Consider the following 5,831-nt stretch of genomic DNA (forward strand, 5'->3'; position numbering starts at 1 on the left):
CATGGACGCCTACTCGGGGTATAACCAAATCCCGATGCATGAGCCAAACCAGGAGAAAACATCATTCATCACGCCCAGAGCTAATTTTTGCTACGTGGTCATGCCGTTTGGATTGAAAAACGCAGGATCCACATATCAGAGGCTGATGAATAGGGTGTTTGTCTCTCACCTTGGGAGCCTAATGGAAGTATACGTCAACAACATGCTGGTAAAGACCAAAAAAGAAGTCAACCTCTTGGCAGACCTCTCACAAGTCTTCGACACCATAAGGTTACACGGGATAAGACTAAATCCCGCAAAGTGTGCCTTCGCGGTAGAGGCAGGAAAATTCCTAGGGTTTATGCTAACACAAAGAGGGATCGAAGCTAATCCCGACAAGTGTAGAGCTATCCTGGAAATGAAAAGCTCGACTTGCTTAAGAGAGGTCCAGCAGCTGAATGACCAACTTGCAGCCCTCTCCAGATTCTTGGCAGGATCAGCACTAAAATCCCTTCCACTGTTCTCTTTATTGAGAAAGGGATGTCAATTCGAATGGACTCCTGAATGCGAGGAGGCATTCCAGGAGTTCAAAAGATTCTTGAGCCAACCTCCTATTCTGACCCGACCTACAGCTGGGGAAGACCTCGTCCTATACTTATCTGTAGCAGACAAGACCGTCTCGGCGGCCCTGATAAGAGAGGACGAGGTAGGATAGCATCCAGTATATTTCATCAGCAAAGTTCTACAAGGCCCTGAGCTAAGGTACCACAAACTAGAGAAGTTCGCCTACTCCTTAGTGGTAGCCTCACGAAGGCTACGACCTTACTTTCAAGCTCACACAATAAGAGTCCGCACGAACCAACCCATGAAGCAAATCCTCCAAAAGACGGATGTTGCAGGGAGAATGGTTCAATGGGCAATAGAGCTTTCCGAGTTCGACTTGAAGTATGAAACTCGGACGGCGATTAAAGCCCAGTGCCTCACCGACTTCATCGCAGAGTATGCAGGAGACCAAGAGGAGAAACCAACTACATGAGAACTCTACGTAGATGGATCCTCAAACAAAACAGGAAGCGGTGCAGGCATAATACTGGTGGATGAAAGAGGAACCCAGATAGAGGTCTCCCTCAAATTTGAATTCCCAGCTTCAAATAATCAGGCAGAGTATGAAGCCTTGATTGCTGGATTGAAGCTGGCGGAAGAAGTCGGTGCTACAAAAGTGATGATATACAGCGACTCGCAAGTGGTGACCTCCCAGATAAGTGGAGAGTATCAGGCAAAGGACCCAAATATGAAAAGATACTTGGAAAAAACTCTGGAACATCTTGGGCGCTTCGTAGAAACCGAGGTCAAACACATAACTCGGGATCTAAATAGCAGAGCAGACGCCCTATCCAAGTTGGCAAGTACCAAGCCAGGAGGGAATAACAGAAGCCTGATCCAAGAAACTCTCCAGAAACCCTCCGTAGTAAAAGAAAAAGACAAACAAGAGGTCCTTGAGGTAGTCGGATTAAACCTCGGATGGATGAACCCCTTGGTCGAATACATGAAATTTGACATCCTCCCCAAGGAGAAGAAAGAGGCTAAGAAGATCCGAAAGGAAGCACAACATTACACTTTGGTGGGAAATATCCTCTACAGAAGGGGGATATCAACACCATTATTAAAGTGTGTACCGACCTCAAGAACCGCCGAAGTGTTGAAAGAAGTCCACAGTGGGATCTGCGGGAATCATCTCGGAGCTAGTCACTAGCCAGGAAAGTGATCCGAGCTGGATTCTACTGGCTGACCTTGCAGAAAGATGCCACGAAATTTGTGAAAAAGTGCCAACCATGCCAGATGCATGCAAATTTCCATGTGGCTCCTCCGGAGGAGCTCATCAGTATCACTTCTCCATGGCCTTTTGCAAAATGGGGAATGGATTTGTTAGGACCTTTTCCCCAGGCGCCAGGACAAGTCAGATACCTGATCGTGGGAATAGATTATTTCACAAAGTGGATAGAAACAGAACCATTGGCCACCATCACCGCACAAAGAAGTCGGAGGTTCCTCTACAAAAATATCATCACAAGGTATGGGATACCTCATTCCATTACTACAGATAATGAAACCCAATTCACCGACTCTACCTTTAGAAGCCTAGTAGCCAGTATGAAGATCAAACACCAGTTCACCTCGGTGGAACACCCGCAAGCCAATGGGCAAGCCGAGGCAGCCAACAAAGTCATACTGGTAGGGCTGAAGAAAAGATTACAAGATGCAAAAGGAGCCTGGGCCGAAGAGCTCCCACAAGTGCTTTGGGCTTATAGGACAACCCCCAATCCGCCGCGGGAGAAACACCATTCCGACTAGTTTATGGCGTAGAAGCCATAATCCCAATAGAAGTCAACGAACAAAGCCCAAGAGTGATTCTCCATGATGAGATCGGAAATATACAGGGGCATAAAGAGGAGCTCGACTTGCTTCCCAAGGTCCGAGAAGAAGCCCAGATAAGAGAAGCAGCGTTGAAACAAAGGATGACTACAAGATACAACAAAAAAGTCATTCGAAGAGCATTCACCCCAAGTGACTTGGTCTTGATCAGAAACGACATCGGAGTCAACAAATCAGGGGAAGGAAAGCTCGCTGCAAATTGGAAAGGACCATACAAAATCAATGAGGTCTTAGGAAAAGGCTATTATAAAGTGACCGACTTGGACGACACTGAGTTACCAAGATCATGGCATGCTTGTAATATGAAAAAGGTACTATAGCTAAAAGCGAACTCTACTCCCTGATGTACTCTTTTCCCAACTTCATGATTTTTTCCCAAAACCAAAGGGTTTTTTCTGGAGAAGGGTTTTTAACGAGGCATCATAGTAGGGACTAAGGGAAATAGACTGTCAAAACCCTTAGTAGCAATGAAGTACCTCCCCAATTAATAAAGATCTTTTTAGCTTACAAATATCTCTAAAATTCCTTTGTTGCTTTCTCTTTCTACGAAACGCGTCGACTTAAGCTCAACAAAACGTGAAAATCCCATGACCGACCTAGATGGTCGTCAGGATAAAACGACGAGGTACAAGTCGGTGTAAAGAGGTTATAAAAGTTGATCGTAAAAAACTCAGAAACATTCCGACCCATAAGTCGAAATAAAGAACCGAGTAGAAAAAGAAAACGAATCGCAAAAATAACCTAAGTCATAAAAACTCAATGAAACGAAATTGAGTACTAGGAATAACAAAAGAGAGGTAGGAAAAGACCCAAGAAAAGATTAAAAGGCTGTCCTAAAGATCCTTAAAACAAAAAGGTTCAGAAAGGCAGACAAGCCAAAGAAAAGGTTTTTTCAGAAAAGATCAAGGGGAATTCGAAAAAATTGCAATCAGAAAAGCATGCACGCATAAGGTAACTTAAACCCTTATCCAAAAAAGGGGTATTTATTTTTTAACATAAACCCTTATTGAAAAGGGTATTATAAAGTGTTTTGTTTATGGCCTTAAAAGGCCAAAAAAATGTTCAAACACTACCCAAAAAAATAAATAAAGAGTTTAAAAAGAGGGGACCCACAGGCCGGGCCCCCAAATAGCCAACAAATTACTTTTTTGCAAGAGGAGTAGACAGGTCACCACCACCAGGATCAGGAGGAGCACCACCAAGAGAGGCATCCATAGGAGACAAAGAGGAAGTCGGAGGAACGGTAGAAGAACTCGGAGCGTCCTTAGGGCGAGGAGGGGACTCTATAATTCTCTGTCCCCGAGTCTTCAATTCTGACTCGGAAATAATCTCGGGGACAGGGGGATCCACAATGGCACCATCAATGACAACTTTATCAGGATCTAAAAGGGAAAGGTCCAGGTCAGGAGCAATGACTCCGACCTGCTCTCTAAAGATCCTCCAGGCCTCCTCAGCCCCATCAGCAATAGAGTCCTCCAACTCGGTATAGGCCCTCTGAGAATTAAGCAGCTCATTTTTCACAGACACAAGATTGTTAAATAAACTTTGGTAGCTGTCTTGTGCTGTCTTCCTCAAGCCCACCTCCATGTTGCATTGGGCTTGCAATTTCCTCTCCTTCTCCCGGAGGCTATCCCTCACCTCCTTCAACTTGGCGACTTCCTCCTTCAACTCCCTCTCCTGCTCTTGATATAAGAGAAGCCTTCCTTCCAGCTCCTCAACCCTCGAGGTCATCCCTAAAGAGCTGAGAGGAGCCTTCTCAAAAATATCTAAGAGTTTGCCACAAACCCCGCCGCCTTGAGGCTCTCCTCAATCAGAGTGGTAAGGTGGCGCCGAACAGAAACATCATTCATGCTTATACGAGCATGAGGATAGATGTTCTTTCGGACGAATGCAAGAGCATCCGCCTTAACCTCACCAGAAGAGCCAGACTCTAAAGCCTTGCGCTTCTTCTTCTCTGGCTCAGGAGAAGATCGGGCGGAGGGGGATGGCTGAGAGAAAGCTGAAGAAGAAATCATAATGGGCTGAGAGGGAGTCCCAATGTTCCGAGGAGGAGGAGGAGGAGAGATAACCGCCCTGGCGCCACCAGTCCTGACGCGAGACCTTGCTTTAGCCTCCTGGACTCTTTGGTAGGACTCCTGCGCGTTTGTCTTCGCCATCTCTAAAAAAACAATAGATAATAGGTTAAGACAAGTCGGAAAGGTCAATCAGGCAAGTCGGTAATCTAACAAACAAATAAAAGCTACCTAGCTGTGCCTGGACAAAGGTCGGAGACCCCTGGAGAAACTTTTTAGTGTCTAAGTAGGGGGCCCTCCCCCATACTTCTCGGAGGAACCCCACAATGGCCGCTTCTACCTCATCCAGGTCATCCAGACCATATTTCTCGCAGGGGGAGGCCTCCAGCCAGTACAAAGGGAAGCGGGGAGAAGAATTATCATCCAGGAAAAAGGGGTGGTGACCCTCTACAGCTTGAACTTTGAAAAAATAATTTTTAAAGTCATGGAAGGATTCGTCAAAAAGGGTAAAAACTCTCCGACCCTGTATGGCTCGGAAAGACACCCACTGTTGCTTATTGTTTAGCCCACTGAAGGGTTTGGTCATATGGAAGAGATAGAAAAAAATATTCAAAGAAGTCGGAAGCTCCAAAGCTTGGCTAATAAATTGATAAATTTTCAAAAAACCCCAAGAGTTGGGGTGAAGCTGGGTAGGGGCAACTCGACAGTGATGCAAAACAGATATCTCAAAGTTTGAAAAAGGAAGAAAAACACCCAAACGGGTGATCATACACTCATACATAAAGAAAAAATGAGGGGCCGCCTCATTGACCCTCCCAAAGCTAACCCGGTCTTCAGGACCCGGGACTACCAATTCATACTTCGGCTCGTCCTCCTCAGAAGTACAAATTCTGTGGTGAGTGCGAAGGTTGGTGATAAACTCAGTATCGACCGAGGGTTCCTCCCCTAGGACCGTGACATCAACCCACTGAGAAAGGATATCTACGGAAGCCATTTCTTTTTCTTAAAAAGGTAACAAAAAACCTACAAGGAAAAAAGAAAGGAAAAATAAAAAACACGGTCCCTAAAGGAGGAAATACGGAACTGAAGTCTACAAACCAACCTATCTACAAAATAAAGGCATGCAAATAGAAAAGCATGTTACAAAAAGAACTAACCTTTATCCGAAAATGAGGGTTGGAGAAAACGAAAGCCTTCGAAGATGAAAAAATGCAGCACGAACGAATGAAGAGGAAATTTGAAAAATCGCAGAAACGAAACAATGAAAGAGAGGGAAAGTATTTATAAGTACGTTATGGGCACAATGGTAAAAACGGGGCAGCCATTAATGAAAATGCACCGTTACCAAGACCATCAATCCCTACGCACATCCCTAACGGACACGACGCTTGATTAGACGTAACTGTC

Source organism: Arachis hypogaea, chromosome 20 (assembly GCF_003086295.3).
Source record: "Arachis hypogaea cultivar Tifrunner chromosome 20, arahy.Tifrunner.gnm2.J5K5, whole genome shotgun sequence".
Lineage (NCBI taxonomy): Eukaryota > Viridiplantae > Streptophyta > Magnoliopsida > Fabales > Fabaceae > Arachis > Arachis hypogaea.